Source organism: Canis lupus, chromosome 14 (assembly GCF_003254725.2).
Source record: "Canis lupus dingo isolate Sandy chromosome 14, ASM325472v2, whole genome shotgun sequence".
NCBI lineage: Eukaryota > Metazoa > Chordata > Mammalia > Carnivora > Canidae > Canis > Canis lupus.
The window spans coordinates 52714405-52734946 of record NC_064256.1 but is presented as its reverse complement, the minus strand read 5'-3'; the positions used below and the strand labels follow the sequence as shown (position 1 = coordinate 52734946).

At 36.2% G+C, this 20542-nt stretch overlaps 1 long non-coding RNA gene across 2 annotated transcripts in view; it reads right to left on the bottom strand.

Annotated features, from left to right (window-relative positions):
• The window catches only part of LOC112670765 (uncharacterized), a 92871-nt gene that overhangs the window by 46038 nt on the left and 26291 nt on the right, over positions 1-20542 (bottom strand). The window lies entirely within an intron of this gene.

The window sequence follows — 20542 nt, the reverse complement described above, 5'->3', positions numbered from 1 at the left end:
TTTGGATATTGTGTCATGCATCTTTGTGAATTGAACTTTAATCTCTAACTCCAAATAGGTAAAATAGAATCTGCATTGTTCTTGAATACAAATAAAGTATTCAAGATTGCAAATAAATTAAATTTTTTATACCCTTCATTTGTCCCGGCCACGGACAATAAAATAGGATCACAATAACGTTGGCAAAAATAGTATTTGTCTAGTTCTGCTCCTATTTACTTGATAGAAAACTCCAGTTCTCTCAAATCCCTTCTAAATAATTCTGAAGTCAAGTCTTACCTTTGTTCTCAGAAACTATCAGATAGGGAATATTTTTATCCTCTCCCGCTTAGGCCTTGCTTCCTGAAGCAATGTCTGCTGTTAAGGATCCTGACATTAGAAACAAAGGTGTCATGATTTGCTCCTTGCTCTGTTTTATTGTTTCTCAATTTAAAATGTAGATAAATATGGTTTCCGTTCAGACATTTGTCATCCATCTTCAAACAGTATTCTTTCTCTGGTCTTGAAGTAAACCTTTATGACATAGTCAACAAGTTTGGTTTATTGCCTTATGTTTTTTTCTATCTTAGTGTGATTTTAGTAAAGCAGCTCTTCTTTTTAAATTCTCAAATGTAATTTCCTCTCTCTTAGACACACAGTGTATTAGGCTGAGATCCAAGTACAGATGCTATTCTCACCTCCAACTGGTTCACTGCTTATCTTTCTCCAAATTTAGGTAAGTCCTGTGCTCTCAGAGGGCCCCAAGAGATCCTTCCTCTCACTGAGACTTTGAAAATGCCCAGAACTTGAATTAATACAACAAACGCTCAACTCCAACTTTAGTAGATTTGCCAACAGGTAGGTATGGGAGAGGGTGGAATAGAAGCTAGAGATCAAGTCTTTCACTTACTCTAAGTTTCTAAATTTCCAATTCCTGGAAAGAAGAAAGCTATTTTGATTCTTTCCCTATCTCCCTCCTTTCTGTCTTTCTAAGTGTCTGTGCTTCAGGGTACTGGCTTTTACGTACTTCCTCCAAAAAGTAGGGACTATTCCAAAACTAAACCTGATCGGGAGAAGAAGGTACTAAGTCACGATTAAAACTCTGAACCTAAGGGATGCCTGGGTGGCTCAGTGGTTGAGCATCTGCCTTCAGGTTGTGATCCCGGGGTCCTAGGATCAAGTCCCATATTGGGCTATCTGGTGGAGGGGGCGGGGAGCCCGCTTCTCCCTCTGCCTGTGTCTCTGCCTCTCTCTCTTGTGTCTCTCATGAATAAATAAATAAAATCTTTAAAAACAAAACCAAAAAACAAAAACTCTGAACCTGAGAAACAGAGAGGGTCTTCATAAATAACGTCTTCCTCCTCCCTCCTTTGCCCTTCACAATGGGACTAACTTTCCTCTGAGAACTGTGAGCATCTGGCATGTTGCCCTCTTTGAAGTTAAAGTGAATCCTTAACTGTCAGATGCTGACTGGTGGGGCTTGAAGCTAGGTAAGATTTTGAAAAAATTAAATAGTGGGCACCTGGGTGGCTCAGTCAGTTAAGCATCTGCCTTTGGCTCAGGTCATGATCCCAGAGTCTCTGAATCAAGTCCCACACTGGGCTCCCTGCTCAGTGGGGAATCTGCTTTTCTCTGTCCCTACTCTTCCTCCTGTTCTCTTTCTCTCTCAATTAAATAAATTAAAAATCTTTAAAAAAAAAGTAATCTGTCACGTCTTCCTCACAGATTTTTGAATTATTTCTTTTTTGTTGGTTTTCATTTCTCCCTAATCATATGTTTCTTTTGATCTACTTTGAGGAGTTTTTCTTCCTAAAATTTATTGATTAACTGTCAACAACCTCTCCTCAAATGAACCCACAGATCAAGTCTTGATTACCTTTAGCATCGCAAGCTTAGATAAAATGGTGGGAAGAGGATGTTGCCTAGAACCAAAGCTTTCAAAATGCTTCTTTGCACTACTCCAGCACCATTATGGAGCTATTTAAATGACGGAAGTTAGAAAGAAAGTTACTCATATGTCACTGAAATGCATACATTTTTCTTCTTTATTGTCAAGATACATTGCAAATGTTTTTAAATAAGTAAACATTAGAATTATAGAAATGTTTATACTTTTTTCATTCTTTTCTGTTTTCATCTTAGCAACCTAACAAGTGTGCACATTGACAGCATCCCTGCTTTTCTCTTAAGAGTCTCAAGAGACTATATTAGAGTCTGTCTAATCACACCTAAACAAGTGATAGATTAAAAGAAAATGTTATCCATTATTTGGATAGCTTGCTTACCCTTACCAAAATTAACCAATTAAATGTGTTTTAATGGGACAGAGAAAAGAGAGAGATGTAAGAGAAAAAAAGAGGCAAAGTTTAAAAAGTTAAGAGAGTAATAAAGGATTCATTTTTCATTTCCTAATATTAGTATATATAGAGAGGCAATGTTGAATGTGTCAAAAGATCATTTCTTTGTAACATCTTTAAAATGCTAATCTAGAGCTAATCTAATGCATATTCTATTATTTCTATGTTCAGGAAGCAAAGGATATTCTCTCCACATTATGTGCTTTTGTCAATGTCATTAAAATTAGTCTCTTACTATTCACCTAACAAGACTAATAATTTCAGATAACTCAATAATAACTACTGTACCATATATTTAACTCTTGCATAAAAGACACACAGATTTTAAAGTACATGAGTAATAGTAACTGTTGTGGAGAAACCTGGCAGACATCACTTTAACCAAGTAATAAGTCATTTTAATCGCAAAGATTTCCAAAGGGGTGTGACAAGAGCACAAATGTTTGTGGTATTCTTTCTCAAACTCTATAACTTCAATCTATTCATGAGAAAACATTACGCAAACTCAAATTGAAGAACATTCTACAAGATGCTTGATCAATACTCCTCAATAGTATTGAGGTCCTGAAAGACAAAGAAAGGCCGAGAAATAGGCACAAATCAGAAGGGATTAAGGACATGTGATGCTTGAATGCAATGTGGTATATCCTAGGTATCGAGAAAAAGAACATTAGCAGAAGAACTGTGTAAAGTTGAATAAAGGCTACAGTTTGTTTAATAAAATCATAGCAACATTTATTTCTTGGCTTTGATAAATGAATTGAAGAAATACAAGAAGTTAACATTAGAGGAAACTGGGTGAAGGATATACAGAAACATTCTGTGTTATCTTTGCAACTCTTCCATAAAGCTAAAATTATTTTGAAGGAAAAGTTTATCTAAAAATGAACTTGTAACTCTGAGAGCTTATTTATAAATTTGTTAATTCAACATACTTAAATAAAATGGAGTGGTGCAAGAAGTTCCATTCTGGTAAATAGCTACATCTATAGATCTTCATAACTATATCTATCTGCATCTAAATAGAGAGATAGGCACACATAAACATTCACACATGCACATAAACATACATACACATTAGTTTTCTCAGCAAGCATAAGATGACAGGGATGGGAAGTATGTTCTGCTTTAGTGTAGACAATAAGATGCACACAAACTGGAAAGTCTCGATGAAATCTGAGATTTCTGTTTAATATTCATGGTATTTCTTTCTTTCCTAAGCCCATTAGCTCACTTCTCCATAATGCATCAGTTCAGAGTGACATCCATAAAAGTGTTTCCTGCCAGTTTGTTCCTTCTAAAATTCTTACTCCTTTTCCCATCTGGCTTTGCAAATACATAAAATATCTATGTTGCATCACATTATTTAAAGCAGCCTCCAATGATATACATTGACTTCAAGCGTGGTTTAACCATTCCAACATCTGATGCAAATGGTTTCTTTAATATTCCTCAGATCAAGCCACCCAACTTTTGGTCTAACTGTTGTTTATCATCATCTGTGTAGCAGTCTGCTCTACTTTTCTTCCGTCTGTTCAGGCTTAGGCAAGCTTACTGTTGAGCAATTGCATTCCTTACTATTGCCAAAACAGGTTTTATTTTATGTAATTTTACACAGCCAAACTGCTCCCCTGACAGTAGCCACCCTGCTAGATCCAAGCTCATCAAGCTCACTAGTAATAGCAAAGGAGGAAATAGAGCCAAGAATCTTTTAAGTGTTGACATCAGAAAACAAAGAAGCAAACTTTCAGGGTACGGGTTTCTGCTTATTTACCATCCAGAACTGGATGATAAATTCAGAAAAAGTAGAGGTATCATCTGATCTTCCATGATATTTATTCAGTGAAATTTAAAATGCCATTAAGTATGTGATCTTGACCGTAAGTGCCATATTCCTAGCTAGCTATGCTTTGGGACTATGAAATTGTAACATTTTTTAGGACAAGATACAAATCTCTTGACGAATATTAAGTTGGGGTGTGTATGTGTGTGTGTTCCCCTTTTTGTGGACAGAGGATGGAAGTGATTGCTCACTTTTTGCATCATACTTTGCAGCTTTCAAAATAATTTGGTAATATGTATGTATGCATCCAAGGAATTCAGGAATAAAGTATTTACAGAATTTAGCAAATCACTAGCAGCTCTAAAAGAACATATTGATGTATGGATATTCTGTTATACTAATGATATTTAAGGGAATATTTTCTTCTCTGATATTGGGAAAGAAACTATGCATTATTCCTTTTTCTTTTAACAAGATTTGATAATAAGCATGAGACCAGATAAAAATATAATGTTGTCATAGTCATATGTAAAATATTATTCCTTTGTCCACATGACATCTGATAATAAGTATGCTGCAAATGTCATTTGTTTTGTATTTTGTCTTACATTTGTACTTAAATTCTCATATAAAATCATGAAATTCAATTCTTAAAATCTCATTAGATGTTGATGTAATAAAAATATAATTCAGAAAAATAAGTCAATGATAATATAAATTCCATCAAAATGAACACAAGATGGTTTATATGATTCAATAACTTTCTAAGACAGCACAGAAAGACATAATATTTCAATGGGCACAGATTCATACTCTTAGGGTAAATGCTCATGTGACTGGAAGGCAGTACAAGAAACATAGCAGGGATGTTCTTGTGGAAGATTATGTCCCAGAAGTATGTGCTCTTACCCAGTTGGCCTATTTTATCCAAAGGAAGTGAGCTAAAATAGGTATGGTGTATCCAACACATTATTCATTAACAGGGAGCACTTTCTCTCTATCTGTGTCAAAAGCAGAACCAAATGATCTGCCTACCATTTCTTGCTATGCCTTTACAAGGAAATAAAAGCAAAGTACTCATCAGTCCTGTAAAGAAATCATGTTAAGAGATTTTTTAAAAAGACATAATACAAAGTTATTGGGGAGCTGGTAATAAAATTAACTGTGTTGGCATTACATAAAAGAAGCTTAATATGGATAATTTTGTTATGCAGAGACCACATTGGACTAAGAAAGTGAATACTTCTATTACACTATTGGTCAATGCGACACAGATGCTAATGGTTTTGCTTAAAACAAAATTTTAAGCTCACATTGTAGTAATAAAATGAGTATTTTATTATGCTATTGATCAATATAACACAGATAGCTAGTGTCCACCAAAATAAAGAAGATTCAGTACTGTGAACCATTGACTCACCCAGGAACTACATTTCCCAGCTTCCTCTTGCAGCTAAGAGCCACCTGCTTAGTTCTCACTAGTAGATGTGAGCAAATATGTTTGTCCCCTTCATGCTAGAATCTTTTAAAAGAAAACATTAATTTTCCCCTATCTCTTTGTCTTTAACCTAAGTGCTCCCATGGGATGTCAAAATCACAAGATAGAAGGACTCTGGGTTCCAGAATTACCACATTTCTTACTTACCACAAGAAGTAAGAAACTTCCTGCTCACCAGGAAATTCATATAGAACTCTTAAGCTTGTAAGAAATAAATATGCATCACACAAATAGTCTAAATTTAGGGGTTAGTTGATCAGCAACTAATGTTATCCTGTTTTACACAGTCAGATATTGGTCCATTAACACGTGAAGATAGACTGGTAGAAAGAACATCATCAATAATTACACCCTACAATGGCATCAGAGTAAGGGAGATACAACAAATAACAGCCTAGCTCTCTTACCAGAGTTTGATATTTTAAGCCTGATATTTGAAGTAGAAGAAAATTACTGGACCTGAAAAACACCTGAAAGGATGTTCTTTCTGAGACAGAAAAGATAACCAAACATGAAATTTTCAAAAGAAATGAATTAATTAAATTAAAAATAATGGCTTTTCACTCATTAGGAAAGTTTCTAAAGACAAAGACAACAAAGAAGAATTACAGAAGAAAAATCAAACGAACAGTGACTTGCTTATATGTTCATCCCTATAGATTTCTCTCACAACACACATATATTTCCAAGGCTCAGAAAGAGGTTTGCAGTGTAAAATGGCAGGGAATCATTCATATTTCTCTTAAACACTCTGAATCTTAGTCAAAGAGAGCTTTACTTCTCTGTTAAAATATCAGTTCATTAGTGAAGTGTTCCTAATTTCTCCATATGTTCCCTCTTTCTGTACACTTTGGGCTTCTTTGGCATCCACAGAACTTTGTTTAAGCCACTATTCAGCATTAATGAGTTTTGGGTGTGCTATTTTTCTAGGACTGCTCTCTTGCCCAGTACTGATAGCATGAGGACAGGAGCCTTGTCTTATTTTTCTCTGTATACCCATGCACCATTTATTCAGCAAATATTTATGGAATATTTACATTGTAGCAGACTCTTTGCTAAGTATTAAAGACAGAATGGTGAGTAAGACCAACAAGGTCTCTGGCCTCCTGGTGAGTATATTCTATAAGAGATAAACAAAAACAAAATGAATGAAAGAAAGAAAGAGGAAAATAGAAGAGAGAAAGGAGGGAGGGCAGGAGGAAAGAAGGAAAGAAGGAAAAAAAAGAAAAGGAAAGGAAAGGAAAGAAAGGAGGGAAGGAGGAAGAAAGGAAGACATTGAATTATTTCAAATTACAATAATTTCTATAGTAAAAAAGAGGCAGAAATATGGAATGATAGAGGATGATCTTCTTTAGGTAGAATGATGAAGGTAAATTTCTCTGAGAGGCCAATCAAAAGATGAGATTTGAAAAAAACAGAAATAGCTACCTATGCAAAAAGTATGTGTGCATTTGTGATGAGTGGGCATCTCAGCAGAACAAAGAGTATGTACAGATGCTCTGAATCAGGAAAGACTTGGAGTATTCATATGACAGACCAATGAGTATAAATGCGGGAGTAAAGAAAGCATGGTTTGGTATGAACTGGGGAGGTAGACAGTCTGGAAAACTTGGATTTTATTCTAAGTACAAGAAAAAAAAAATTGGTGTTATAAGCAAGAAAGTGACATTACCTAGCCTGAATTTTGAGAAGAGTACTTTTGTGCAGGGAATGGACTGGAATGAGGGAAGGATTTGGAGATCATTTAAATGATCCCAATGAAAGATGTTGAAGACTTAGACTCTGATGAAGGCAACAGAGATGGAGAGAAGGTTGTAGACCCATATGTATTTTAGCCTTTTACTTTAGATAATGTACTTAGAGCTTCAGTGTAAGTACTGACAGAGAAAGTAAGGCATCCAGGCTGACTCTCAAGCTTGAGAAACTGTCTAGAATGTGAAGATGGAGACTATGTATTGGGATGGTGGTAGAAAATGATGGATGGTTGGGAATGGTAGAGTGATGAGAAGTCAAGAGTTTCATCATAAGGATCTAACCAATATATGGGATCTACAAAAGCAGATGTCAAAAAATGCACTGGATAGTCTGGAACAAAGGAAATCTGAGTTAGGTAGAAATTCAGGGTGACCAGTATAGTAATTAAATCTATGAAAATTACTCAGGAATAGAGCATATAAAGAGAATTGAATTCCATACCTTTCAGAGTGCTTCCTGTACATTCATTGAACAAGGAGAAGAATCCTGACCTAAGTGATATCTGTGTGGCTCAGTCAGCTGAATAACTGCCTTCCGCTTAGGTTATGATCCCAGGGTCCTAGAATTGAGCCCTGCATTGGGCTCCCTGCTCAGTGGAGAGCCTGCTTCTCCCTCTCCCTCTGCTGCTCCCCCGCCCTGTGCCCACTCTCTCTGTGTCAAATAAATAAATAAAATATTTTCTTTTTATTTATTTATTTTTTATTTTTTTTTATGATAGTCACAGAGAGAGAGAGAGAGAGAGAGAGGGGCAGAGACACAGGCAGAGGGAGAAGCAGGCTCCATGCACCGGAAGCCCGACGTGGGATTCGATCCCAGGTCTCCAGGATCATGCCCTGGGCCAAAGGCAGGCGCTAAACCACTGCGCCACCCAGGGATCCCAAAATCTTTTCTTTTTAAAAAAAGAATCTTGTGCAGCCCGGTGGCTCAGTGGCTTAACACCACCTTCAGCCCAGGGTGTGATCCTGGAGGCCCGGGATCGAGTCCATGTGAGGCTCCCTGCATGGAGCCTGCTTTCTCCTTCTGCCTGTGTCTCTGCCTCTCTCTCTCTCTCTCTCTCTGTGCTTCTCATTAATAAATAAATAAAATCTTTAAAAAAATAAAAATGAAAAAATAAAAATAAAAAAGAATCTTGACCTAATTTCCAGTGTTCATGAATAGGTCACTGCCCCTACACACTGCCTGCTTTACCTACTCCCACCACTCTACTTTTTTAATGCCAATTGCTTGTTGCTACCTAACTGCCCAGATATTCCATCCATTCAGCTCAACTCTCTCATACCACATCCTAAGGAGACCCTGTAAAATAAGTAGCTTTATTCCCTAGTGCCAGAATTCCTATCCTTTTTTTTGATCTGTCATGATGATAGTGGGTTTTTTTACTCTGATAAGAACATAAACAAAAAAATATATATCCAGATGGTTCCCAAAACTAAGGGAGATGGTGAGATCCACTAACAAATATGTATAATGAAAGAAAAAAGAAAAAAATAACAACACAGTCTAGAATAGCCTGAGCAGTAGTATGTGTTTGGACATTTAGGGAAAAAAAATCTTTACAGGTCATAAACATGACTGAATATACCTCAAAAAATTCTGTACATTTCTAGAACGCCTAGATGGCTCAGTGGTTGAGCGTCTGCCTTTGGTTCAGGGCATGATCCTAGAGTCCTGGGATCGAGTCCCACATCGTGCTCCCTCTGGGGAGCCTGCTTCTCCCTCTGCCTATGCCTCTGCCTCTCTCTGTGTGTCTCTCATGAATAAATAAAATCTTTTTTAAAAATTCTGTACATTTCCAATTATGAGTAAGTCACTTTGTATATTCTTAAACAATTATGTGCTCCATTTCTTTTTTAATTAAAGATTTTCAGATCTTAAAGGTTAGACTCTACTTCCCAGTCAAACATACTATGTGTTTAAGAAAACAAAATATGATGCATGAGTTACTTAAAAGAACATATTATTCTTTACTGGCATTATAGTTCTTGTTAAAAACTTTGCTATAAGTGATATGAATTTTTGAACATTAGCTTTACCTCATTATCATAAAATCATGATCTTTTAAAGGAAATTGAGAGTACAATTAACCTTAAGAAAAAGATGTCATCATTTTCTGATTGATTATCTCCACTTTCAAGAGCCAGTCATCCAGAACCTGTGTTTCTAATAAAATATTTTTTTTCAGAAATGGGAACTGATCTATATTTTCTTGGCTTTCTGAATACAAAACAGACTTTTGTGGGATGCATGTCTAATGAGTCATCCTTGTTTTTCATGAAAAACATGATTTTCCAGCACTGTAGCATTTTGCTCTTTACTGATACATTTGCATAAAATGAATATATTACAACTTGGATGTTGTGATTTAGTTAATTATGACAGTCACACTGATGCCTTGGTGATTTAATGAATCTGGAATGAACCTGAGTTTTTTTAGGGGTCTTACCTCTGATATATTAAAAAAAATCCTTGTAAAGCAAAACTTTCTTAATTATATTTGATTATGTTAATAGTCTCTGAGTCTTAGAATGGACACATACTTACCATGGATAAGAAAAAAAGTACAAGGTCTCACTTCAGCAGTAAAGCTATCATGGAAAAATATAAAGCAGCACACAAAGGAATGATACAAACTAATGAAATGTACTGTTGTGTTACTCTTCCCACTGAATGTGGTTTAATACTTATTCATTGTTTTCACTTTAAACAAGCTTCAAATTAGTAGCCACCAATTCACAATTTCAGTGTTTTTATACCATGTATGTGCAGAGTAAGAAGTCCTGTCACTAACAGAATTGCTACAATTATCAATATGCTCAGAATATCTCCACAAGACGGCACTTGTCTCTGTGCTTATACTGATTCATTTATTCATCTCATTAACATTTCTTGAGTACCTACAATGTTCTAGGAACTTTCTCATGGATTTGGGACACAATATAGAATAAGGCAGTGAAAATACCTGCTCTTATACCTCCTCTAGTGGAGCAGACCCCCCCCCAAAAAAAAAAAAAAGGAACTCAATAAATTAGCTAATAATTACTTTTATAAATACCCTCAAGGAAATAACTTGAATTCTATGAAAGAGCATAATGGTAACCAATATCATCTCAGCAATCCCCTCAGTTTAACCAAATTTTAGACAGGTTTTTGCCTAACTATAGACCCTGAAATACTTTTTCTTAGACGATTTACTTTAGAAAACTTGTAATTGCAAATATCCCCCCCCCCCCCCCACACACACACACCCTTTTGGATGTAAATCTTCTCTCAGTCCCTTACCAGTTTTACAGAGCAGCAATGTCTTTATCAAGGACCTAGGTCATCCCGTTGAAATACAATCATCCAGAAACAAAGATAGGACCCCTTTCTTCCAGTCTCTGGGGGAGAGTAGGAGCCTAACCACCAATTATTAAACACAGTTGGCCTAACTGGCAAGCTCATTGCTGATGTCTCCAGTAGTTTTCCATGACCTCACCCCAGCATTTATATATATTCTCCTGTTATTTGTTTCAGTGGGGTTGAGTTAAATCTCACTCCTTTGCTGCAATAGACTTGTGTGAGTCTCTCTTGCCTAACTTGTGATTGCAATTTTTCTCTGATAGTAAATGGAAACTCTATCATCTACTGGAGGTCGAGTGAAGGCAAAGCACCCCTAAAAAGATGGCATTTAAGCTCTGACTTAAGTAATGAAGGGCAGCAGCGATGTGTAGAACCGGGAAGAGCACTTCGGGCAGATGGAGCAAGGGTCCTCAAAGTCCTAAAGCTGGAGTTTGTTATGTTCATAGAAGACTAACCAGGGTGATGATGACATGGGAGTAAAGAAAGAGTGGTATGAGACCGATGGGCAGGCAGGGGTCAGGTCATGCTGCACATTGTAACCCAAGGTTGAGAGTTTGTATTTTATTGCAGGAGGACTGCGAAACTACTGAAAAGTTTCAAGCACAGGAAAAATATGATCTGGTTTAGGTTAAAGAAAAAAAAAAAAAGCCCAGCAGTTCTAAGGAAGATAAACTGGATGGGGTTAAAAGTGGTTCACAGTTATGGAGTCAGCCTTTCAATCTTCACTTAGGAAAACATTTTTTCAAAGAATCCAGATCTAAGGAGTATAGATTAGGTGCCTGGGAGTTTAGAGAATTGGGAATAAATCTAAGATTGGAATTTCTCCCTGAAGAAAATTCACTTTGCATTTGGTCTTCTAAGATAAAACTACAGACAATGTAATTAAATTTAAAGTTTCTCTGAGTGTATTAAACCAAATACGATGATAAACTCCCTTATCTAAACATGTGTTAACTCAAATGACTCTCAGTGTTGATGGCATTCTGTTGGAGCATTTACGGACCTGACTGACTCACAAAATTGTACTTTGCCAGAGATTCAGAAATCCCTTTGTTTCCAATTTCCCTTTACCTTATCACTAACCGAGTGCCAACAAAAAATGAAGGAGAAGGCATTGTTAGCACGATAAATCTACATCAGTTACTCATGAATTTGAAAACTGTAGACAACCAACTAGCTGCAACTTAAACTGCCAAACCTATGATCCGTCTTGCCTCATGCCTCCTTTCATAGTCTCACTCAGAAGAATGTGCCTCTGTAACAATAACCTCCAAAATTTAAGCCTGTATTTCACCATCCTAATTTCTCTGGCTAGGCCCATAAGCCATAATTGCTTGTAGTAAGCATATAATGAATGTCAAATGATTAAATGAAGGAGTGAATGAGTAAAATAAACAATACCCTTCAGATATTGTGACTGAGAACATCCAGATCCTCTATAATTAGAAATTGTAAACCAACATACAAAATGAGGTTTCCCTCAGCCCAGTGCAGCCCAGCCCAAAAGATGTTTTAATTTATTAAATATTAAGTGTCCACTGCAGGATCAACAAATTTTTTCTCTAAAGGGCCAGACGGTAAATATTAGTCTTTGTGGACCATGTGATCTCTATTGCAATTACTCAACTCTGCCATAAGTGACAATATTCCAATAAAACTTTATTCACTGACATTGAAATCTAAACTGCATATGCCTTTCACATGCCATTAAATATGTCACATGTCTTCAATTGACTTTTTCCAGCCATTTAAAATTATGAAAACTATTCTTGGCTTGCAGGCTATACAAAGCAGGCGTCTGGGTAAATTTAGTGTGGGCCATAGTTTGCTGACCCCTGGTCTCTGGTGTATCTGGCATTGGAGAGACCAAGTTGAGGAAGATAGTTTTATAAAGGTATACATGCTGAGACTAGGTATTCACCAAATCCAATAAGCAAGCATTACATTTAGGTAGACCAGTCAGATGTAACTTCTAAAATTTTCCATTAAGTTCATTCTTGTCTAGCATGAGGTCACAAAATTATTGATAACTTACAACAAAAAGTTGGAGAATAATCATTTCAATGTATTCATGGGCCTAGTAAGGGGGAAACACCTTTATAAAAGGAATTCATTTTTTTTATATAAGAATAACATAGAGTGGGGTGCCTGGGTGACTCAGTCAGTGAAGTGTTACCTTTGGCTCAGGTCATGATCTCAGGGTTCTGGGATCAAGCCCCACACTGGGCTCCATGCTCAGTGGAGAGTCTGCTTCTCACTCCTCCCCTCTCTTTGCCCCTCTCCACCTGCTGGTGGATGGTCTCTCTCTCTCTCTCTCTCTCTCTAATAAATAAGTGAAATCTTAAAAAAAAATGATGTAGAGTAAAGCAAAAACAAGTCTCCAGGCAATTCCAGTTATCAATGAAACATTCTACCATCTATTCAACTCCTTTGGCTCTAGCATGATGCTCATAAGAGAACTTTGATTGCCAGTTGTTTCCCAGGTACTTTGCAAAGGTACTGCCCTAAGTAGCAGAAATAATTATTTCTATCACTGGAAATAAAGTTCCTCCCTATGAATTTATAAACTGCTAAGCTTAGATAGCTTCAATCAATTCCCAAGATACAAAAATAACTTTCTGAACATGGAATACAGAGAACCAGATTCTGGCCCCTTACTGAGCCCACCAAGGTAGTGATTTCCCTTGAGGCCCTGCCTACACAGCAAGCACACAGCTCTTAACTGCCAAGTTCTCAGTCAAGCATTATGTTTTTCTCCTGCAAAACCTTTCTCTTGAACATTCTATGAATCTCTTTATTTTTCATTTTACTGTGACAATTTTAGTATGTTGTCTCTATAAGGACTCTTTTCAAACATAATCACAGTGCTATTGCTATGTTTAAAATAAATTAACTCGGGCGGCCCGGGTGGCTCAGCAGTTTAGCGCTGCCTTCAGCCCAGAGTGTGATCCTGGAGACCCTGGACTGAGTCCCACATCGGGCTCCCTGCATGGAGCCTGCTTCTCCCTCTGCCTGTGTCTCTGCCTCTCTCTCTCTATCTCTCTCTCTCCCTCTCTCTGTTTCTCATGAATAAATAAATAATTTTTTTAAAAAAATAAAATAAATAAAATAAAATAAAATAAATTAACTCCATATATCAATGAGTAGGTACTTAGTGTTTAATTATCAGTCTTGTATTTTAAATTTATAATTTTCTATTTTACTTAATGTATACAGTTCATTATTCTATATATGCACATATTTACAGAGAACAAATGATTATTCTCTATTGTAGAAAACGGAGTTTTAAAAAATTCAACCTAAATCTTGTCTTTCCAGCCTCAACAACAGCCTTACTCTGTAGTAAACAGACTCTTGGACTGAGAATCAAAAGATCAGGTTTGAAGTCTTTCACTGCCACTTAATATATGAGATTAAGATATCACAAAACTTCTCTGTGATACACTTCACCTGATGAAGAAATTGAGTAAGTAGATGCTCTCAAAAATCCCTTTCCATGCCAAAATTCATTCTATAAGAGCACTTTCTCTATGCCTTTTATGAATATTCAGATAGGTGATATTTTCAAGTCTAGGATTTAGTCTGCTGAAGAGTGACAAATTGTCTCATCAGTTTTGAAATGGAAAGAATCATGTTCATTTTGACAATTTAGGTAATTCACATAGACTACATATATTTTCTAATTTAATAGAGGAGTCCTACTCCTTTGTTTATATAGCATAAAAAGAGCTAATCTAACCAAAAACATCAATATTAATGGTTAAAATAATTGGATCTTTCCCTTAAAACTAAAGAGTTTCAACATGAGAAAACAAAAACAAAATTAGTGTTGGACAATAAGCATTTTTAAGTTCTCTTTCTTTGAACTTCAGTAAGCTAAATAAATAGCAGCCAATTGTATAAAACAAGAAAAAGATACATGATGCAGCATCACAACTAACTTCAGATTTTCTATATGTGTACTTAATACAGAAACTTCAAGTTTCTCTCTTATAGTTTAATAGATTTCTCTACCACCTTCTTCTTAGAAAGTAAAGAAAATTCCTTTTTAACTGTTAGATCAATTATAGCTCAAAGGCTTCAAGAAATCAATGTTCCAGTGATAATTAAAGGTTACAACTTAGAAGACTCACAATATAATAAGTTAAAATTCAATAATGAAGGCATAAGAAGTGGTCTAGATTATCAAAGCTAACATTTATAAATGTAACCAATAAAAGAACTCTTTCTAAACAGCTTCTTAAAACATTAAAAATGTTATTATGATTTAACATTGGATATAAAGCCTTTAAGTCTATTCTAATTACCGAGTCACACACTTGTTTAAAAAGTGATTTTAGCAAATTGTCCATGCCTATCTCTGTGTTTCATATAGAATTAAGAAAATAGAGGCAGCCGGGTGGCTCAGCAGTTTAGCGCCGCCTTCAGCCCAGGGCCTGATCCTGGAGACCTGGGATCGAGTCCCATGTCAGACTCCCTGCATGAAGCCTGCTTCTCCTTCTGCCTGTATCTCTACATCTCTCTCTCTCTCTCTCTCTCTTTCTCTCTCTGTGTGTCTCTCATGAATAAATAAATAAAATCTTTTAAAAAATTGAATTAATAGGCATCTGATCTTACTCCCTGTAAAGGCTGTATTTTTTTCTTCTTTTAACATAGTCCTTAAATTTAGAAAATAAGTGTTATAGAAACTTGACTAAAAAGTAACTTGGTCAATTTAGTATAACACAAACAAGACTAAGGAAAAATTTTATTTATATACATTATATTTGTGGGAAGGAATCCATGCCCTCCTACATTAAAGGAGGCTGAATGGTGGTAGACAGGCTATACTCCCCATCAGTCTAGACAAAAGCATCATCTTCAATGGCCTGCTACAACTACAACTGAGATAATCTCTGATACAAAAATGTAATGACCAGAGACAATTTAAGATTAGATCAGCAGAGCCAAACAAATGAAAGGGTTCAACAAATGAATAGCAAACTTATAATGCCAGTGTCATTATGTTGGCAAGGCAAGAATTTAGAGTAAAGTTATTTCATTTAATAGTTCAGCTTGTAAGCAAAAGCAAAAGAATGATGAAGTTCAAAAATGCCCTGAGACTGTCACTAAATTATCTCAACAGATGTTATAGTGTCAAACTTATGCACACCTTCTGCCTATTTCTATATTCTCTATCATATGATTCCAACTCTCATCACTTCTGTAAACCATAAGTGACAATAAAGAAATGGAAACCTAATCCAAAGGAAGCTATTATATGGGCTGATGGTGACTTACATCTTAAAACATATACCCTCATACGAAGAGCTGAGCTTAAAAAATTAAGTCTCTCAGTAATCAAAAAACTAGGACACTGAGGCAGTTAGCAGTAAGGGCATAAGCCAAAAGATTGCATCCAGTGATGCCATGCAGTAGACTATGCCTAGCAGTAGATTCTGCTCCAAATGAACTAGGATAATCCAGAGCCATAAGAAATATAGAGTTCTCTGAGGTCCATGTAGAATATAGTCCCTGGAGATGTTTCTGTTTCTGATGATTTTACTTAAACAGCTAGAGTAAGTGTCTGTTCCCAGCAACTATATAAAACTGACAAACACTCACCAAAACTGGTCTTCTCAAGGTTGCCATTATCTCCAGTTTGAAAAATCCAATCATCACTCTATTTTTCTTGATCCATCATCATTCAATAGGTTTGATCACTCCTTCCTCCTGCAAATATTTCCTTCACTTGTCTTTCAAAGACACTGAGTGTCGTCCTCCTTTCCTGTAAGTAGTTCCTTCTCAGTCTCCATTGCCAGTTTCTCTGGCTTTTCAACATGAAATGTCCAAGGTTGACTCCTACACCCACTGACCTGATGATGTCACCTAATGTCTTGGCTTTAAATACCATTTATTGGCTCACAACTTCCAAAATTATATCTTCTGTCCATTTCCCCTCAAACTCAAGCCCTTATTTCCAGCTACCTACTTGATACTTACAAATGTATATATCTAAAAAGCATTTCACACAATCCAAAATTAAACTCTCAAGTGTCCACCCAAAACATGCTGCACTGACACTCTTCCCGATCTAGTAAATGGCAGCTTCTTTCTTTCAGTTATTCACAACAAAAACTATGGCATCATTCTTGACTCCTCATATCCAGTCCCCAGGGAATTGTGACTTAACGCCTAACACATAACCAAAGTCTGATCACATCTCACTACATCCAAATGATCACTTTGATCCAACCATCAGCATCTCAGTGCATTAGCTTCTCAACTAGTCTCTATGCTTCAGCCATTGCCGCAACAATATATACTCAACACAGCAGCCAGGATATTCTTTTAAACAAAGTTTGGTCATATCATTTCTCTACTCTAAGCCCTCTAATGATCTCCTATCTTACTCAGAATAAAAGCCAAAGTTCTTATATAGTCCCAAGGCTCTGTACCTTCCAGTCCTTCCATTATTTCTTATCTCCCTGGCTCACTCCTCTTAGCAAATCATCAAATCTTGGGGGAAGGTGTCTTGGGAGCTTCTGATATTGGCACTCACAAAACTCTTACTGAATGCCTTTTATGTGCTAAACATTGTGCTTCAATCCTAGTGAATGGAGGTAGAACATAAATGAGCTTGTGGGCTTCATTTATTTACTTTAGTCCTCTAAACACCTCGTTTTTGTTTTTTTGTTTTTTTTGTTTTGTTTTGTTTTCAAACTGAAGCAGCCTAGATCCTGCTCTAGGACTCCTTCTCCAGAGGTACCCCTTATCAGAAAGTTTTTCCAGGCATAGTCAAATGATAGAATAATGAAGAAAGAAACCCTATGAAAAAGAAGGATCCACAAGAGCCAATAACATCCAGGTTCCAGTGTCAGCTCCATCATAATTTCTTTCCAGCTTTTCAAAGTGAACAAATGGGAGTTTCCTGACACAGATTAGACCTCTATTTTTTTTAAGACATGAAGTAAGGAGGTATCTTATCAAGGTTTCCATTCTGGTTTTTAGAATAATTAATAATTAATAGTTTGGGTTTGAAATATTCAACTCCACAGTTTAATGAAGAAAGATGAATTATATTGACCATTTCCTACCAAAAATACAATTGTAAATGCAAGACATACATATTTTGTAGTAAACAGAACAGTAGATGTGCTTTCAGTAGAAAATGGTCTGCCACTTATGCAACATATAACCTCCTAAGCCTCCATTTCTTCCTTTACTTCAGAGGGACTATTCTGCCTTTGTACAAAATCCTCATTTGTCTACCACATGCATTCCTGTCCAAGTCTATTCACTGCTCTTCAGGAAAAATAATTTTAAAAGGCCAGCTAAAATAATCAAGGAGATGGATGCACTTCTGCATGCAAACAGACTAAAGTGATTAGGATTCTTGGGCCTAGAAATACAAAGGTTTAACAAATATATTAGTGTTATGAATAATTCATTTACCAAATCCCTAAGTCATCAGTAGTGATCACAGGAATTGAAAATAAGAGCTAAGTTTTAATTTTTTTTTTTTATTTATTTATGATAGTCACAGAGAGAGAGAGAGAGAAAGAGGCAGAGACATAGAGGGAGAAGCAGGCTCCATGCACCAGGAGCCCGATGTGGGATTCGATCCCGGGTCTCCAGGATCGCGCCCTGGGCCAAAGGCAGGCGCCAAACCGCTGCGCCACCCAGGGATCCCAAGAGCTAAGTTTTAAATAGAAAATAGCCAACATCATTTTGTATGGTGTGGAGTATACTTTAAAAAATCATCACAATAAGAAACACAGACTGAGATTTTTCTGGTTGGTTGGTGGTTGTTTTTTTTAAATCTACATTAGTCTCCTATTGCTGTGTAACAAATTACCACAAACTTGTCAGCTTAAAACAATATCCATTTATTGTTCTCAGTTCTATGGGTCAGAAGTCTAGGAGCAGTTTGGCAGCACTTGCTGTTCAGGGTGTTAGCTAGGCTGTGATTTTATCAGACTCTGAAGAAGAATCTGCTTCCACACTTATTTTAGTTCTTCACAAGCGAAATTCCTCCCAATTATAAGGAGGCCTGAGGTCTCCATCTTCTTGCTGGTTGTAGTCTAGAAGCCACTTTCAGCTCTTAAGAGATCACCCATCATTCCTTTCCACATAGTCCCCTCTATCCTTACAGCCAACAAAAGAGAATCTCCCTTGCATCAAATTCCTCTGACACTTAAAATTTCTTTCCAAGAGCCCAGTTCTTTTTTAAGGGTTCATGTGGTCACACCCACTAATTATAATCTCCCAATCAAAAGAACATTTCAAGATTTGGGACTTTAATTACTTCTGCAAAATCGCTTACCAGCAGTACCTAGATTTGTGTTTAATTGAAAAACTGGAAGATGTATATATACCAGGGTACTGATAATCTTTAGGGTCATCTTAGAATTGTGCCTACTAAAAAATCCTAATGCACAAGTCCCATAAAGTTAAGATTTTGTAGAAGTTTCTAATCTTTGAGATTAATATAAAACAAAAACATTCTTTCTCAACATGGCCCTTTGTGCCTATGTTAAAAACAGAATTGAGGTTGGATAAAATTAAGTCTAAATCAGAATGGGAATCATTTTGATGTTCTAAAATTTTTAACTTTAATAACTTTTCTTCAGAATTTTTCTCATTTGCTCAATCAGATCACCAATAATTGATCTCTTTTCTATTTTTTTATCCTTAGTAATTAGTAAGGATAGTAATCAAACTTAACTGACAAAAATTAATATGGATAGACTCCTATTACAAATAAGCATTGGAAAGGCACACTGTCAACCAAAATAAATGTGTGATGTCCACAAGAAGTTCACTAATGAATAAAAGAAGAAGAACATAATAGAAGAGAGATATACAAAGAAACGTACAGAAATCCTGCTATCAAATGTATCAAATGTAGGACTAAAAAACACTGCCTTGAGGCAACTCTACCCTGTAATAAGAAGACAGGGATGTCTGAGTGGCTCAGTGGTTGAGCGTCTGCCTTTGGCTCAGGGCTCCCCACAGGGAGCCTGCTTCTCCCTCTGCCTCTCTTACTCTCTGTGTGTCTTTTGTGAATAAATAAATAAAATCTTAAAAAAAAAAAAGAGAGAAGAAGAAGACAGCCTTTGCGGGTGACAGTCCTGTATCCTTTTCTGCTTATCTCATACTTAATCTCACTTGATAACTATATGACTTGGAGAAACTGTTCTGACTTCTTGAAGCCCTAGACTCCCCATCTTTAAAAATGAGATGAAAAATAGTTCTAACCTCCAGGTTAAATTGTGAGATTTAAATGAAATAATACACATATGGCACTTAATAGTGTACTTTTATACACAGTAGATAATATCTGTTTAATATTATTATCATTTATGTAGAGTAAATTAAGGAAAGCTTCATGCAAAGTATGAAGTATGCTCTGTATATCCATAAGACTTCATATGAACTTGTGTCACAGCTCTTACCCCTCCTACTTCTTAAAATTTTCATTACTCTTGTCTGTCCCTCCTAACAAATTAGCCTTCTAAAAGAGAATCTGTGTACTTCCCCTCTGTCACTGTACCAAGTATGTGCTTAGTAAAATAAATATACATATATATTTTGGATAAAGGGATTGAATAAATCCTTACCAGTATTTTGAAAAATGGAAGCCATTAACTTTGGCAGAAGAAGGAAAAGAGCAATTATGGTAGCCAGTAAGCAAGATATAGCCAGAGATTAGAGGGAACAAGCACCTTGCTTGTAGGGAATACCAAGTCATCAATGAGGATAACTGATAGGTTACCCATTAGTTTTAGAGAGGAGTTTCAGCAACCAAGACTTGACAAATTTATAGAATAATATTAGGGAAATACCCAA